General features: G+C 34.9%; 1 protein-coding gene across 1 annotated transcript in view; it reads left to right on the top strand.

Moving 5' to 3' along the window:
• Positions 1-18268: 18268 nt before the first annotated feature.
• LOC138691829 (zinc finger protein 235-like) overlaps positions 18269-19350 on the top strand; it is a 31124-nt gene continuing 30042 nt past the window's right edge. Inside the window, exon 1 of the mRNA XM_069814318.1 lies at positions 18269-18365. The gene's annotated coding sequence lies outside the window, so the exon portion shown is untranslated. The remainder of the gene's footprint in view (positions 18366-19350) is intronic.

The following is a 19350-nucleotide window of genomic DNA, read 5'->3' as shown; positions in this document are numbered from 1 at the left end:
TTTTAATTTTTGAATATCAATCATCCCATAACAGTTTATTGTGCACCTTTCTTATTTTGAAAAAAAAAAAAAATCTGATGAAATCTGTATCGCATTATCAATTAGCTATGATACATCCCTCAAAATTGCAAAGATGTCACTCTTTTTCTGATGTACCTTTTATTAAGGCCCGATTGTATAAACCATTTAATCTTAGATCAGAGGTTAAATTGATCCTTGTTTCAGCTGAACTTGGAATTTTGTGTTGTATAAAGTCTAATCTGAGATTAATTTGTCTCAAACTAAAGTCAACTTTGACTGAAGAAATTTCTCCGATTAATTAAATGATCCAAGTTCAGTTATTTCTTTTCTGTTTGAAATATACGAGTGACAGATTGTGCAAATAAAATATCCATTATTTTTAATTTTAATAGATATGTTATGTACATTTACATATATTTCTTTCAATTTCTTGCCTTAATACACAAACATTCTTATATTTTATAAGGCTCTATCGTGTTCAGCAGTATCAAATAACATAACCTATAATTATATTATGTTTATAACAACCATTAATTATTAATGGATATGATGGGTACATTCATAAATGTTCAATAAACTATATTACTAAAGGAAAATTGTCGTTTTATAAAGCTTTATTATGTTTAGCAGTATAAAACACCATAACATGATCACAACTTGGAGAACAGTCAACCTTCTTCTTATTGTCCGCCATTATTTACATAGCACAGAAAACCAGTGTCTCCAACAGAATGTAATACGGAAAGTCGCCAAAAAGTAGTTGTAAAGTCCCTAGATTTCTCATTATCAACAAAGAAAGATAAAATTCTGTCACTATGGGATGCTAAAAAGGTGACTAAATCCCTATTTAAGCAATATAAAAGTTAAAAGAAATTGTTGTTGAAAAAGAGTTAAAGTCACTAGATTGGCAACACTGAACAAACCTGTGTAACATGGTCCGCGCATCACGTATTTCACCTGTTTATGCGATGTTGCCAAGTCCTTTTCACGTGAACTTAGATTGCATTTGAACCAAGGTAATTTGATCGCAGAAAAGTTTTATACAATAGAAGAAGTGTCTGAACTCGGTTCACTTTTCGATCTTCGATCAAAGTTGATCTTTAGTCAGGGAGTTTTATACAATTGGGCCTAAGAGTTATATCCTAGACATTGAAGCCAAAATATCTCTCGATGTATAAAAAACTACGAAGATATATATAGATTTTATTCAGAAACATTGTAGCCAAGAGGATAGAAGAATTATCAGGGAATACTGAAGGATAGGAGTAAATACGTATGTAAAGAATAACCAGAGGACACAATACATCTACATATGCCGAACACATAATGAGTGCTAACCACACATACAGTAACATAATTACAGACATGGAAATCCTACACATACAACTCAAAAACTCAACACACTAGAACAATATGAAATATACAGATACTAAAACACACCCTAATCAAATTCTCAACACACATATCAATTTCAGAACACACTATTTGACACAACTCATCACACGAACGCACCCACACAACAGGCAGCGAATTTGAGATGGCGCCGAGACACAGAAGGCTCTGAGGATGGTGTCAAATAGCACCGCAACAGCTGTAAGCCGCACATGCTTACATAATTAACACGAGTAAGATCGCCATTTAATCAATTATTTATAATATTTGCATTGCATTAGCAAATTGTGCTAGAGCTTTTAATTTTTGCTGTGGCATTTAGCAATAATTTGTTTAATGTATTATTTATTTCGTCTGTATTAAATTGAAATTTCGAATGTAAAGAATTTATATTGTCCAGCAAACTTTGACAAGTCGTGTTTTGATAGATCAATAAGATATCAGGTAAAGGGTTCATTACGGACACTCAAATCGTTGTGATTAATATGAGAAGATTGATAATCACGGTAGCCCTCCCCACTTTCTGTATCTTGTGCTCTATCACAGGTACAGATATACTGGATTCCTCTACTGAGAACTATGGAACTGGTAACTCATGAAGGGTGGAATAGGTACCAGATCCGAGCGTGGAGCAGGTCTCAGCCAGACTGTAGATTAGGATGTAACCACAATCTACTATATAAAGTCACGAAGCTTAATACTTACTAAATATGCAAACATAGACAGTTGAAATATGCATCCATTGATAGTTGCTCACCACCAGGATCGTTACTATCGCCTCATCACAGACTCTATCCCTAGCAGACGATAAAATGTATTGTACGTTCGATATTGTGTTATTTTGAAAAATTTATCACCTTCCATCCACTACTGAAATATGAAATACATAAGTTTTATGTATTATTTTCATAAAATATATATTATATTCTATAAACTCGCCTTTGCTGGATCCTTCGGAAGAGTCGACCTGGTTGGCAAGTTGGTATAGCGCTGGCCTTCTATGCCCAAGGTTGCGGGTTCGATCCCGGGCCAGGTCGATGGCATTTAAGTGTGCTTAAATGTGACAGGCTTATGTCAGTAGATTTACTGGCATGTAAAACAACTCCTGCGGGACAATATTCCGGCACATCCGGTGACGCTGATATAACCTCTGCAGTTGCGAGTGTCGTTAAATAAAACATAACATTTAACATTTTCCTTCGGAAGAAGGATAACTCTAACCTATTTTTCTTACAATTTATAGTACTACAAATGTCTCCTTGTCCCATATTATTTTTCAAATCATTGTATTTTAGCCATTTACAGTTATTACAACCGATAACGAACATTTCACATTTTACATAGCTTTTCACAAAAATGCGAAATACGACACAGTCAATGCCTTTTCGATCTAGACCAGGCCGTAATGTTTGTTCGGGTTTTCTATTTCAATGTATGGAGCTCAGTGAAACATTATATTATAACTTTATTGCTTATCATTGCTAAGCTTTATTTAATGTAATTTGTCCATAAGTTCCGTTTACTTCTTGTTGCGTAATATGTTGCAGAAATAATTACAAAATTGTTATTTTAATGTGAAGAGAATTTTACACGTTAACATAATCCTCTTCGCGTCAACATTTCAAGTTTAGAATGGAAGCTATTTTGAGTTTCAATAAAAACAAATTTATATTGTGATTTTAATTTAGCACATCTACTTTCCTTAATTGTTGACAGAAAATTTACCATACCACTCCTATGAAATTAGTGTACGTACGATTGTGGTACTTCGTCTCTTAGGTAGTAGATAAATACAATACTTCAGTACTCAATTATAGTATTAAAATACAGCCAAATAAAATGTGACGGGTGTCATACATGACATTATGTTTAATTATAATGTATAATTGCGAATATAAGTTAAATATAGTAAACATAACCTATAATATCCATATGACATAAGATACATATGTAGTGGCAGGGCATTGGAGACCACTAAAATTAGACAGAAAGGAGCAACTGGTACAGTAAACATAACCTATAATTTCAACATTAAATATTCGTGCGGTGCAACTGAAAATTATTGATTCATGCGTAAATAAATGTACAAGTATTTTGCAATATTTAATCGAAATAAGGGCAGGTATTACACTTACCAACAACGTAATTTTCACACCAAAAAAAATATTACACCTTAACTGGCAAGGAATTATGTCTGAAGTGTCCCTAATCATTGTTCTCAATTTTATTAATGCAATTACACTACATTTTAGAGAAATATATGTTACTCTTTATGCATTGCAATTAATTTATATGGTCGAAACGCCGCCCTTCGTGATCAGGTTAAGCGAGTCACATGGTCTGCCCAGCGAATGGGGATTATAAAGAATGGACACTGAGCGAATTTTCCTGTGTTTTGTTTCTCTGTGCGCCAGCGGCTAGTTCCACTTTCAAGCGCTAGAAGTAGTGTAATCGAGCATACGCTAAGATAATAATTGAGAATAGAATTAAGGCACAGGATCCAAACATCGCCTACCTTCTTGCATAATCCAGTAACGCTTTGCTTCAAATAAATTCAAGTTAACAGCTTTCCCTTATTTCTCAGTGACAAACTAGTTGTAATAATAATATTTTATATTTGAGATATCATAAATTATATTATAAAATAATACAATGCATTATAAAATTAAGTATCGAATTCGTTTAATATTTGTATATAATATAATATAGGTATATGGTTTCAATTCTCGTAAGAGTTTTGTTTTTCCATTTTCAGCGCTATCAAATCATTACATATTTTAATTGTTGTAGGGGTCAACGTCTGAACTCTCATTATAAAGGAACTCTAGAGTCTAGACATTACAGTTAATGAAGGATTTATTATTTTATGGATCCAATTTATTTCATTTGAGTACATAATGTACCTAGATGTATTAATTATGTATTATATTTCCGCTGTGTCGACTGCTAGCTGGTGTGATGTCAGCGCCAACTCTAGGGAGAAAGCAGAATCTGACGCTCTAGCTGGCTTGAAGGTCATTGAAATCGGTCCGGCTGCATCAAAGGCACCGATGCGAAGTGTCCATTCTTTTTTATAATCTCTATTCGCTGGTTTCTTAGTCTGTGTTTTTGGATCCATACAAGTTAGTGTGAATTGTGCTGCACGCTTCCAACTATACCTTTTTGCCCGAAATATTGGATTATGAAAAGGAAGTTGTTATTTATTTCATAGTTACGAACGTATAGTCTGAAAGAGTAATTATGTTCCCATCCCATGTCATTTCATGTTTGGAGATAGAGCAAAGGAATATCTGGTTCACATTGTAGTGATTGAACCTTCCCGAGATAGTATTCTATCATTGTAGGGAGTATATTCTTCGACATAGTAGAAAACCTATTTCCGAGTTTGTGAATTCAGCATATTTACGTTATTTTTATATCAAGCTTAGAGATCAAGATATGCCATTCGCTCCTCATATTCTTTGAAAAACTTGTACGGACCATTTGCATCAATGGACAAATGGAAAGAGAAATTCTAATGGTTATTTTCGTATCTAGGGTTGCGAACCCTCTCGTATTTCCCAGGATCTCCCGTATTTGCCCCTTATTTTTAACAGTCTCTCGGTTCCTGTATTATTCCTCTCCGAGAGCATTTTTCTTTCTTGTGTTTGCATAATATATACATTTTTATTCTGAACATTTATTTTGCCGTGAATGATATGATATGATATGATATGATATGATATGATATGATATGATATGATATGATATGATATGATATGATATGATATGATATGATATGATATGATATATGATATGATAGGATATATTTGATGTCAACATTTACAACCTGTAATGTGGACCTCACAATTATTGTATCCGGTGCCACAATTACATTCGTTACAGATATACCTTTTGTAGACGCTCTTATACTTGATTCGACCCCATTTAAATTGATCAGTAAATCCTAACAACTTCATTTACATCATTCAAAATTTACACTTTTACGACTCTATTCTTGATTTTCAGTACACTTATATCGTACACACACTGTTTCAATAATACTTGTTAAAAAAAGGTACTATACCATTGTCCAATAAGTCCGCTATTATGTCTGTTTCTTGTGTACATTTGATTTTCAGATCTCACTAATTTTCTACATGTTATACTTCACTATCCTAGCTAGCCTCCCCCGCCAGACTCCTCACCTATTTTTATTATCTCTATCGTTTTACATAATTCCTATTACACTTCTCTAGTTCCTTCACAATTGACACTTTATCATTCTCTTCTTGATTTTCAGATCACAGAGGACACACTGTTTCTAATAATACTTGTTACTAAAACATATTATACCATTATCAATATGTTCGATTCTTGTCTGTTTCATGCGTATCTTTCATATTCCGATCTGACTAATTTTCTACATATTATACTTCGCCGTCCTAGCTAGCCTCCCCCATTATACAGTACTCTTAACCTATTTTCATTAACTCAATCGTCTTATTTACTTACAATTGAACTTCCTCTCCCACTCTTCTAATTCATATAACACTTTATTTACTAAGTCCTTAGCCGTCTCTGGACCAGAAACATCCACTTCACCATTTTCTGTTACACACTCGTCATTCGTTTTCTTCACTTCACTTCTCACCATTTCAGCTTTTGCATAGCGTTGGGCGAAATTGTTCATTGTCAAGAGCTAGTTCGTTCGTTCCCGCACATGAACTTGAGTCGTTCAAATGAACTAGTTCGTTCATTTTACAAATGAACTAATAGGAACTAAGTAGTTCAATATCGCACAAAACGCACATTCGTGCGCACTTTGTTGCCAGTATCACTAAGTGGTGAATGAAATCGTCAACAGATGGCACAGCAATGTGTTCTGACCCGGACTCTGTTCTGACCTAAAGCTATAGAGAGAGTAGCGAACATAACCTTCTCTCTCTCATTTCCTCCCTGTTCCTTTATATAAAACGGACTAGGACAAAAAAAGTTTCCTTGAAACACTACTTCTCCCCACTACTTATTGCAGATAAATAACAAACCAACCGACCTTTTCTTGCAAGATAATATTTTAATCGATTATTTTATGAAATGCTATACATATCTTTATAGCTGTTAATTATGCTCTTTTAATAAAAAAAAAACCAAACACCAAAGCATCGGCAATTATTGAGGTCGACAAATTTGTACAGGAACCACTGCTATCGAGAAAGGGTAACCCACTTACTTGGTGGAATGAAAGAAAAGAGGTATATCCAAATTTATACAAACTGGCAAAATCTCGGCTCTCTATTGTTGCTACATCTGTGCCTTGTGAGAGAGTGTTTTCCAAGGCAGGACACACAATTACGGATGCAAGAAATCGACTGAGTGGCAAAGAATAGAACAACTCTTATTTTTGAGTGAAAATTTGTAAAGTGTTATTTTAGTTAGGGCCTACATATTGTACTCACTACTCAGTTTTCAACAAAAACATGAACAATTGTGAGAGGCTGTGAAAGGAAAGACAAAGAAGTGATATTTTAAATTATTAATAACTATTTTAACGATTTGAACTGTAGTGACTTTTTTTTTAAACCTCAGTTGTTATGGAGTTGGAGGAGATTGCAACATGCGGCGCGATGGAATTTGTTGAGGTACGGTTTAAAAGTGACGTAGAAGTACCCATTCAAACCTTTGCCATTGACCACAAATTAATATTTACAGAACATCTACACAGTGTTGCCAATTCTCTCCTGATTGTGACAGATTTGAATTTCATAAAAGCTGGAAAATATGCTTGTATGCAGTGAATTGTAATTGTATACGTTAATTCATGCACAAAACAGGTATTTGTCCGATATGTGTTAAAATAAAAGAGGGATTCATCTGCTGGCTGAGTGCTGTGTGAATTATGTCAAAGTTCTAAGCTTTTTTTTACAATACATATCAAGTGAATTAATTCTTCACAGTAAACATAGTTATAAAATTAGATACACAATATTATTTCCTGGCAGATTTTCGCATCAGTTTAGCTGATTCTATAGTAGAGAGCTTATAGTAGTTAGTTAGAACCTATCTGGTAGAGTTGGCTGCAATGCATCTACAGCACGCCACACAGCTGACATAGCACAGCCCGAATGAACGAATTGTGAATCGTGTGTGAACTTGGTGAAGAGAAATGTGAACGGTATCATTGAGCGCTATTAAAGTTATAAAACAAGAATGTGCGCATTTCCCCAATTTATTATAAAAAAATTCTGTTACTCACTCAGTATGCAAGCGCAAAACAACTCAAAGTTGCTTTACACGTATGTATTCAACTACAGTTGGTAATTCAGTCCATTCAGTGTTCGTTCGTTCAATTGTGCGGCACACGTGAACTGTATATGAACTATTAGTTGAAAAATAATGAACGAACTATGAGCAGTTCGTTTGAACGAGTCGTTCAAATGAACTAGTTCGTTCATGAATGACCCAGTTGCACTCACAGAAACACTTTCACTTCTCCTCTCAGCACTGACCTTCCTTCCCACTACTCTGGATAAATCACTTCCCGAATCACTTGAATTTTTGCTCGTGTCACTAAACTTCATTGCCATTGTGGAACTTAAGCCGCTCTCATCTGGTTTCTTCACATATGTTTGCTTCTTATGTATTCTTGATCTCAGCATTTCCTGGTTCTTTCTCGCTTCCTCCGGCGCTATCTGCAATTGCTAATTCTCTGTCGTCTACACGTATCTGGTCAATGATCTAGTTAGGATAGTTACTTTCCACCACAATTGCTGATTGAGCAGACTGTCCATCTCCTGTCGCGTATATTTTGTCCCAGTTCGAATTCTGATCTTCATTAAGCATCTGTTTAGTTGGGCTGGTCGGTCGTGAATGATGAATGTGTACATGATGAAGTTTGTTGTTCAAGAAATGCATTGAAACGAGCAGTCTTTATAGGAAATTATGCTTGCCGGAAATGGGTTTTAGTGCTCACGCGTCTAAAATCAAGCCGCATTAAAGTTATAAATGTGAAAAACTGACTAGATTTGTTCTAAGCATACCAAGTAGTAATGCTCATACAAAGAGGGCGTTTCACCTCATAAACAATAAATGGACAGATGTTCAAAACATGAGCACGATACATTTAACCAAATCAGAGCTGAAAACTGCAGCCGACTTAACCGAAAAATTTCTCTGTTTTTATATGTGAAATTTTTTCAATTTCTCAGTCTCCCGTATTTTCTTAAAAAAGAAGTTGGCAAGCCCTATTAATATCATAGACATTAATCGAAATAATAGTGATAAGAGGTTACGTCGCAGTTTAGTATATACAGTTGCGAAGCTTGGGATGATTTTTTGCCAACGAGTTGCATTTCTCGTGATAGTTTCTAGCCGCTTGGAGCGCTGTGAGTACTAGGAACAATAGACTGTGTCAATGCCATCGTGATCTAATACAGGCCGTAAGGCAGACCAGCGAAGAGGGATTATAAAGAATGGACACTTCGCGTCGGTACCTTTGATGTAGCCGGACCGATTTCAATGACCTTCAAGCCAGCTAGAGCGTCAGATTCTGCTTTCTCCCTAGAGTTGGCGCTGACATCACACCAGCTAGCAGTCGACACAGCGGAAATATAATACATAATTAATACATCTAGGTACATTATGTACTCAAATGAAATAAATTGGATCCATAAAATAATAAATCCTTCATTAACTGTAATGTCTAGACTCTAGAGTTCCTTTATAATGAGAGTTCAGACGTTGACCCCTACAACAATTAAAATATGTAATGATTTGATAGCTCTGAAAATGGAAAAACAAAACTCTTACGAGAATTAAAACCATATACCTATATTATATTATATACAAATATTAAACGAATTCGATACTTAATTTTATAATGCATTGTATTATTTTATAATATAATTTATGATATCTCAAATATAAAATATTATTATTACAACTAGTTTGTCACTGAGAAATAAGGGAAAGCTGTTAACTTGAATTTATTTGAAGCAAAGCGTTACTGGATTATGCAAGAAGGTAGGCGATGTTTGGATCCTGTGCCTTAATTCTATTCTCAATTATTATCTTAGCGTATGCTCGATTACACTACCTCTAGCGCTTGAAAGTGGAACTAGCCGCTGGCGCACAGAGAAACAAAACACAGGAAAATTCGCTCAGTGTCCATTCTTTATAATCCCTATTCGCTGAAGAAACAGAATAGAAAGCCCGATCTGCAACTGTTTATAAAGATGAAATACTAATTTATGCATTCTGCTAAATTTATGTGTAGCTATCTAGTAGTTGTTGGGCTAATGTAGCAAATCAGAATTGAAGGATATTGAATTGTATAAAATTATTATATTCATTCAACAATATTTAAATATAATTTCGACAAATCTAAGAAATACAGCTGAAGCAGTCTACCCAATGAGATTCTATGAATCAGTCCAGCAGTCAGGAACTCCAAAAACAACATCTACCGATGCACCAAAAAAAAGAAAAAGTTTATTCGCCTGTGATGTTATATGTAATGATGGTATAGTGAGTACCTCAGAAAGAGACCTAACTAAAAACTCAGTGTCTAAGTTTTAAAATAATTGTTTCCTTTTGTTGGGTCTCATCTGCTATGTCAATAAAATTACGGTACACCATTGATTTTCAACTTGATTGTAAACAGCTGTTTTGTAATCCCATAAATGTTGCAGTTTTGTTGAAGATTCGGAATGCCTCTTATACGTCGGAACTACCCATAATTTGTAGGTGCATACACTCAATTTGTTGGTTTTCAAGGTTTGTTTATTAATATTATTTCTTTCGCAATAAATTATTTATAAACATGTTTCTTTTCACTTCGTATTTACAGGATATAAAGTTCATTGAGTTTTCGCTAATTGGCACATACTGTACTTAATAGATAATGATGTATTTTGTTACGTATTATATTGAAGGTATCTTTGTTCATTTTTTCATAGATCTTTATACTTGGCTTAACTGTAATTACATCCTCATACTTTATTAAAATATGTCAGTAGTTTTCTCTGTTTACATTTTTATTTTATTTGCATAATTTACATTCTTAGCTTGTTTTCTGTAGTTATATTTATTTAAAATTATTCCGTATTTTAAAAAGTTTGTAACAAATAATTTCGGATAACAGTATTGTTAAGGTGACCGGTCAGGTTCAAGCTAAACCTGGCTTCCTGGGCATCTGAAATATTTATAGCAAAAGCATGACAGATAATCATCGCATGAGTCGACCTGGTTGGCGAGTTGGTATAGCGCTGGTCTTCTATGCCCAAGGTTGCGGGTTCGATCCCGGGCCAGGTCGATGGCATTTAAGTGTGCTTAAATGCGACAGGCTCATGTCAGTAGATTTGCTGGCTTGTAAAGGAGCTCCTGCGGGACAAAATTCCGGCACATCCGGCGACGCTGATATAATGTCTGCAGTTGCGAGCGTTTTTAAATAAAACATAAGATTTCTAATCACATGAAATTAAAATGTATATGATATCCTAGACCTTTCACGTCACAGGTGAAACAACGTATAGTGGCAAAACATTGTCAATTTTTAGCCACATAATTGTTAATTGATTGGAATAGGGTATTGCGAAAGTACGTTGTTATTTTATTTATTTTTGGTACAAGTAACATTTCTTTAAGTTATTTTGCCTTGTACCATCAATAAAAAACACGTATGTTTTTAATTGTTTTAAAGTTATAAGTGGCTGTATGCAAGTGCTTACGCGGTATTCTGAAACTCAAATAAAATACCATTTCGGATTCCGTAATAAATTGCGTACATTAATACACTGAATCTTGATCATATGAACTTATTTTTGTATCAATTAATGTCGAAAATGTACATGTGACAACGAAATCAAAGCCAGAGCCATTCCACGAAAATAAGGAAAAAGACCAATAATTTTTTATATTTATAATAGCATTTTTTCAATTAAAGAACATTAGTTTGAACCCTAAACTCTTATTTTATAACTAAATTAGAATTTTTTAAAAATACCAATGTTGTTTTTTTGGCTAAGTGTTTGCGTAGCTGTGTGCAACTGAGTTTCAGTTGTCAATAATGCCAACGTTTGCAGCATTGTAGCAGCTAAATAAACAAGAAGCCATCTTTAGTTTTGGAAGGAATGGAGACTGTGAATGTTGATTAGTTCCATCCTGATACAAAAACGTTTATAGGTAAGTTGATTTTGTACATATCAGCAGGTACATAATAACTTAACAGTGTGTAACATCCGTTACAAAAATTAAACAAAAGTTTTTATAATGCAGATAGAACTGAAATCTCATAAGCCAATCTTTGTAAAAGTAAGCATATGGACATGTTCTTTCTATTTACACCTTAAAGAAGGATTATTTCTGAATATGTAATAAAATAGTACTGTAACGGATGTTACATTGCACTGCCATACACATATATTACCGTATCCAATATTGTCCAAAAGATCATATCAATCTTAATTTTGAAGAGAATAATTTTAGGTTATGTTAGTACTTGAGTCAATGGCATTACTGTCAACATCAGTTCATTGTTTTGTTATTATTTATTGTTATTTAGTAATTTATTATTTGTTGCAGACAATGACCCCAACACCAACTTATAAAAATAGAATGCAAAAATGCAGAGCTAAGAAGAAGGAAAATGTAGAAAAGTGGAAAGAATACTTGGAAAAAGATCGTCTGAGGAATAAAAGGAATCGAGAACGAGAAAAGGTCGCTTGTGAAAATTATGACAATGCTCTAAAAGCAAGGAGGGAGAAAATTAGACTGCGAGTTCAGGCATGGAGAAGAAAGAAAGCATTGGAGAAAACAAATAATGGTTTACTTCAAACTCCACTTGGAACATATAAATGTAAAAATACTCTTCACAAAGCTGTTTCTAAAGCCTGCAGAGCTCTTCCTTACAGCCCTAACAAAAAGAAAGCAGTCCTGAACCAGTTAGTTAAACAGTCATTTGGTGCTGCATTATTTACTGTTAAGAAACCACCTGCTACTAGAAGACACTCTGTGGATGTTAGGACTGTGAAAGACTTTTATAATAGTGACGAAATTAGCTGGCAGACTCCAGGGACGCGTCAGTTCAAATCTGTAAAAGATAAGGAAACAGGAATGCGATCTCATAAACAAAAGCGTTACCTTATCATGAACATTTCTGAAGCTCACCAAGTTTTCCAGGAAAAATTTGATGTCAAAATTTCAAGATCTAAATTTTATGACTTGAGACCAGAGAATGTGTTTCCAGTGGCTACCACACCTCATAATGTCTGTGTTTGTCTTCTTCATGCAAATTTTTCATTTCTAATTGATAATGTCTCTAAGTTCATAAATTCTGAAACTCCAATGACACACAATACACTATTGAATACAATGTGTTGCAGTTTGGATAGTGCACAGTGTATGACAAATGATTGCAATAAATGCCATTATGATGTTTCAGTGTTTCTTAAACCTGACACTGACCTTTTGCAAGAAGTGAAGTGGAAGAAATGGGAGAAGAACAACAGTGGGCAATTAACATTGGCCTCAAAAACATCGACTTTAAAATCAATTTTGACAGAAATTAACAACAGTTTGCCAGCCTTCAAGTGCCATGTTTTTGTTCAGAAACAGCAAGCCAAGTATTTTGATGAGAAGAAAACTGGTTTAAAGCCAGGTGAAGTAGTTCTTCAAGTGGATTATGCCGAAAATTACAGCCTTATTCTTCAGGATGAAGTGCAAAGTGCACATTGGCAACATCCACAAGTAACATTATTTACAGCATGTTTTTGGCATGAGAAAGGAATTTCATCCTATGTGGTAGTAAGTGATGATTTAACACATTCCAAAGAATCAGCTTGGTTATTTTTAAAATCTATTGTTTCAGACTTTCAGAAGGAGACTGATTGCTCATTAATGACACACCTGTACATATTCTCTGACAACTGTGCAGCCCAGTTTAGAAGCAAATTTACTGTGCACAATTTATGTTACTTAGCTGATGACTTAAATGTTGTGTATGTTGAATGGAATACTTTTGCACCAGGTCATGGCAAGGGAGCAGTCGATGCTATTTGTGGACAAGTGAAGAGAACAGTCTGGACAGCTGTCAAATCAAGATCTGTTACATTGAGTACTTGTGAAGATTTTTATAATTGTGCAAGAGAACTAAGTCCTACAGTCAACATACTTTATGTTGCAAAAAGTGATGTTGATAGCACGGCTTCCTTCCTGAATGAAAGATGGAAGGATGTACAAGAAATCCATGGAATAAGAAAATTTCACCATTTTCAGAAGGCAGATAACAATTTTATCTTCTGTGGCCTCACTGTTGGTTCTCATTTGGAAAAAGTCCAAGTTACTAAATCAACTACCAGCAATTCCCGGAGGCGCTTATTTTGTAATGAAGTGTATACTGACTCTGAAGAAGAAGAAAAAGAAGAAGAAGAAGAAGAAGCTAGCATTCCTCCAAATACCATCTCCAGATTATCTACAGACTCTTCCTTGACTGCCACTGAACTGTTACCATGTAATATTAACCCAGGAAAATATGTTTTGGTGACTTTTGGAATAAGTAGGCCTAATAAATTTGATCAGTACAGATATGTTGGTATATGCCAAACTCATGTTGACGATGATGACGAAGTTCGAGTTGTGTTTCTGAAGCAACATGGGAAGACAGGTAGATTATTTAAAATAGATGAACGTGATGAAAAGTACATCAGGTATGAACAGTTAGTAAAAATTATATCACCACCTAAAATAGTAACAAAGGGAGCCAGGGTCTTTTATGAGTTCACTAATCCTGTCGATGTATATGAAAAAAATGTTTAAAATTGTGAGATTAATAACTTGTAATGACAAAAACTGATCCCAAGAACTCATTATTTTAAGTTGTTTTATTTTGTATGTCTCTCTATTTGTAGGCTTCCATGTATATTTTATATAAACTTGCTGTTTGGTACTTACTTGTAACAACCGTTACACTTTGTAGGTAACATCAGTTACAAAGAATATTAAATAATTTTTCTTCATATTTAACCCTTCGTTACTCGCGTTAAATTTCGTAACGCCAGTACTCACCTGGATTACAATGGTAATCCACATTTGTTTTTGTTTGCAGACATGGTTTAAACATTGCAATTAGATTTAAATGTTAAGAAATATATTGTTTTCAGTTATTACAGTAATGAGAATGAATATGTTACGCATAGCGGAACGTATTAAATATAAATATTAATAATGAAACGTAGTATAGTACACAAATTGCATTCAAGTGACATGTTTACATAATGTTTCCACACTGGACGTGTCTATGAGTCATAATTTATTGTTGCACCATATTTATGAGTTAGTTCACTATCATCATAATTATGTAGGTTATCTAGAATTGTTGCTCATTCGCTGTTTGAAGGTCACCTGATCTCTTGATGTAAACTCTCCCACAGGAAACGCAAGTTCACTACTGCTGATCTTTGTTACGTCATATTTGATAACTAAATACCTCACTCAGGGGTGTAGCAATGAAAAAATTCAGGGATGTAACAATCATTCACACTTCACATATAATATTTTACAGATGTTTTTGCAGTTCAGATTTAACGCACATGATAGCCTAATCTACATCTGATTCAATTATCTAAGTAGGCCTACGCATTTCTTCCATACAGTTCAAACAAATTACATGTTTAGTAAGTCAAAGAAAATAGAGGCCAGCGTCGTGAATTTCTGCTTACATCATAGGCTGAGCATAACTGTTCCAGGACATTCACAGCACATTTAGTTCTATTATAAAATGATATTATTTCATGTTTCTAGCTGCCTCCCGTTTCCTCATCCATTGCCTTATCATAATGCATGGTTGATAATGCTAACAGTGTTTTTTTTTTCTTTGGTACATACGAAATAATTGTGCAGCGTTCATTGAATCCAAACAATGTACTGTTAACTTGCCTGTCTTAGTAGTTGTGAAATGAGGAGGGATTTCTCTTTTGTTTTCTTTCTATGTTCCTACAAGTGTAATTTTGTCATTTTCTATAAGATCTAAACACAGAGGTATGCTCATGAAATAGTTATCGGTGGTACATTTCTTCCTGTTCCTTTGATGGGATGAACCAGCCTCTTCACCACTGCATGTGCACTGTTACTTCGGTGAAATGGACAGTCTGGTTGAATACCAGCATAAATTTCCAAGTTATGAGTGTAATATGTTTTCACATCCACCTTAGCAAAAATTTTGATCCAACATTTTGTTGGTTTAGTAGGTATATACTCTTCATGGGACATCGTCCTCTGAATGCAACCAACTGCTCGTCTATAGTTACATATTCGCTTGGACTACAGCACTTTTGTGAGTTCTGAACAAATAACTCTAATACTTCATGTATAGCAGCCAATTCATAAATTTCTTTCCTTTCCTTTTGTCATAAATGTTATCAAAGAGTAGACATCGTAACAAAAATTAGAATCTATTGTAGGTCATTGCCAGGTAAATTGACTCTATTCCTGTGCCATTTTTATCCCATAGTTCTCTTACGTTCAGTCTTCCCGATTTCAAGGCGCCAGCAAAATACAAAATACCCAAGAGTGCCTCAATTTCTACGTCATTTGTTAATTTGCAATCTCTGTCACGTCCGTAATTACGCTTCACTTTTTCAATACAAATATTAGTACCCTTACAATTACATTGATTATTGTCTGATCAATAAAGCAGTCAAAACTCTTTGTGTGGGTCCGCGCAATTCTTGCAGCCCTTTTAGGGCTCGATAAATGAATCACTATATTTCGTGCTCGTCTTCTCCCTCGTTGAGCTACTGGTTCTTCCTGCCAAATTGTAGTCTTTTTTTCTATCCGTATAGCAGTTTCCATCATTTATAGACATTAGTCTTTCATCATCATCACCACCATCATCATCATCATAATCATCATCATCACCATCATTGTCTTGTTCTGAATTAGAATCGTGAACTTCATTCTAAAGATCTCCCCTGTTGCTTTCATCATCACTTTCATTTTCAATGCCATCATCCATATCTTTATCCAGCCATTTGCAAATGTTGTTTGTAGTTTCCGTACCCATTGGAGCAAACTGCGAAGAGGATGGAACGATGTCACACATTTTTTCATAAACTTACTGCATTGCATCACTTATAACCATATTAAAAACTATTTCACTTACCTGAACAAAAAACTGACGTCAGTACTCGCGTGGATTACAATGGTAATCCACTCGGAAAAATTGTGCATCACTTTATAAAACTTCGTATAACTTTCCAAAGGGTTGCGACAAATACGTCTAAACACCAGTAATGCCTCACTTAGACTGTGACGAGAAATTGCATTGACGCTCAACTACGCAGTGCTGCAGGCAGTGACGTAATAGAGGATTAAATATCAGTGGATTACTATTGTAATCCACGCGAGTACTGAAGGGTTAAATATTTCTGTGAGTTCAATATTTACCAGACCTCTTTCAAACCTTCTGCATCAGCTCACCAAAAATGAGAATCATCATTGGCCAAAGTGAACAGAGTTTTTAAGAAAATGGATACTAAGTGAGGTAACACTTCCATTTATTGTAACATCCGTTACAGCTTTTTTTTTTATGGGACTCCTATATGGTTTGTACTTTTAGGTTCTTGTTTTCAGTAGTCAGACAAATTAATACTCAAGTGAATTAGGATGGCAAGAATTGATATTATGTATTAAACTTTAATAAATATTGAACTATATATGAGTAAAATTGTAACATCCGTTACAAATGGAATGGCTCAGCACTAAAACTTCAAACGTCATGCCTTTATTTCGCCTCCGCCCGCCTCCACTCAGCGTTGCCAAACCTACCCATGCTCCGGTTTGCAACTGAAGATGGCTCTGGTTTTGTCGCTAGCAGGAATTAAAAAACTCGCTGAAGCCTATTTAACCAATAAAAAAAAGATACAAGGTATTCTTACCGAAAAATTGTTTAAAATAGTTAGATTTAAGGTACGGTCACACGTCGCTACTTTTGCAGCGCTACTTTTATATTGCAACTGCAAAAGTTGCGTGTCGTGTTCACACGTAAGCCAAAAGTAGCGCGCTGCACGCTACTTTTCGTGCTGCGCAACCCGAGTGCTGCAAAAGTTGCAACTGGAGGTTGCGAGTCTGTCCACACGCATGGCGCTACTTTTGCAGCCGCAATCATGCTGCAGGTTTCCATCTCCGTATTGACTTCTCAATATACATTTTGTGGTTATGTTCGCATTATTAATAAACTCATGCGAAAGCTTCCTTATCTATTATTTGCTTTTCTGTCGTATGTAGTATTCAGAAATTGACATTATTTTTACTATAAAGCTTTTAAAAACGCCTATATACTTAAATGAAAACCAACAGTATATTCAAGTAATCAATGTTGGCAACCCTCCTGTTTGGAACTACGCTACGAAACATTTAAAAAATGAATTATATCGTCAGCAATTATGCTCAGACTGTGTTGTGTATTTAATAACTGTTACAAGTAATTTATTTTCATCACATTTAACATTAAAATATATCCAAGCAATAAAAGTATCATTGGCACATTTGGATGGTAACACTGGTTGCAACCGCAGCAAAAGTTTCAACAAAACCGATATCAAAAATGCTGCGCCTGCAACCCTGAGAACCCTGTTTACACGTCGCTACTTTTAAGTTGCGCGCAGCATGGAAAAGTAGCGGGCAACAGGTTCGGCAGCCACTACTTTTCGGGTTGCACCATTGTTCACACGTCGCAGTACAAAAGTTGCGCAGTTTTTTGTACTGCATCGCTGCAAAAGTAGCGACGTGTGATCGTACTTTTAGCGACAAAACCACTATATTGGCAGCAGTGCTCGTATCTATGAAGCAGTGAGCTCCCCCGTTTTGTCTGCCATTTTCACGGCATTATTGATCTGTATGGCTGGCGTTTTGTGAGGGTTCAGGAAGTTAATGTTTGCAATCTCGCTGTATAAGTTACTCTAAGCACTAGAGTACAGGTAAGGAAACTGTGCCATTATTAGTAACCATATCGTGACGAATCTGGAACCAAAGGAGAGGAGAAATAGGTGAAGATGAGTGAAGATACATTTACGTCGGTCAACTTTTCTGTCAGCCTTACGCATTGAAGCAGTCCATGCATGTATATGTATATTTTTTTTTACTAGTTTATTTTACGACGTTTTATGAACATCTTACGATATTTAGCGTCTGAATGAGATGAAGGTGATAATGCCAGTGAAGTGAGCCCGGGTTCCAGTACCGAAAGTTACGCAGCACTTCCTCATATTGAGTTGAGGGAAAACCCCGGAAAAAACCTCAACCAGGTAACTTGCTCCGACCGGGAATCGAAACCAGTCCACCTGGATTCGCAACCAGACGCGCTAATCCTTAATTCTGCAGTCGTGGACTTTATAATAATAATAATCATAATAATAGCTTTATTTAACCTGGCAGAGTTAAGGCCATAAGGCCTTCTCTTACATTCAACCAGGATTAAAAGTTGCTTACATAGTAGAACATAAAACTGGATCGGAATTAAGTAATTACATACTGATGCAATTTAGGTGCTTAGTGAGATTAAAAGAGCTAGTTACATAAAAATTTACCTCATAAAATAAAAATAAACACAGTGAAATACATATTAATATTGTTGGAATCAAATACGAATCACATAAAAACAGTAGCCGATAATTCAATAAAAAGTGTACACAATAAAAATAAACACATTAGTATACATATTAATATTAGATTACAATTAAGCAGGACTTACATAATTAAACAAAAAACGGACAATTGAATAAAATGTACACAAAAAAATAAATTAATAATACACAATGGGATATATATTGGCTTTAAGTGATAAATAAACACGATTTACATGATTACACAATAAAACATAAATAAATACAGTGGAACACATTCCATTAAATATTTGCAACGCGTTAGGTCTGGCAACTCATCATAAGATATTTTTCTAATTTA

This window comes from Periplaneta americana, chromosome 16, assembly GCF_040183065.1.
Source record: "Periplaneta americana isolate PAMFEO1 chromosome 16, P.americana_PAMFEO1_priV1, whole genome shotgun sequence".
Lineage (NCBI taxonomy): Eukaryota > Metazoa > Arthropoda > Insecta > Blattodea > Blattidae > Periplaneta > Periplaneta americana.
Note: the sequence above shows the minus strand (reverse complement) of the source record. Positions and strands in the feature narration are given on the sequence as shown.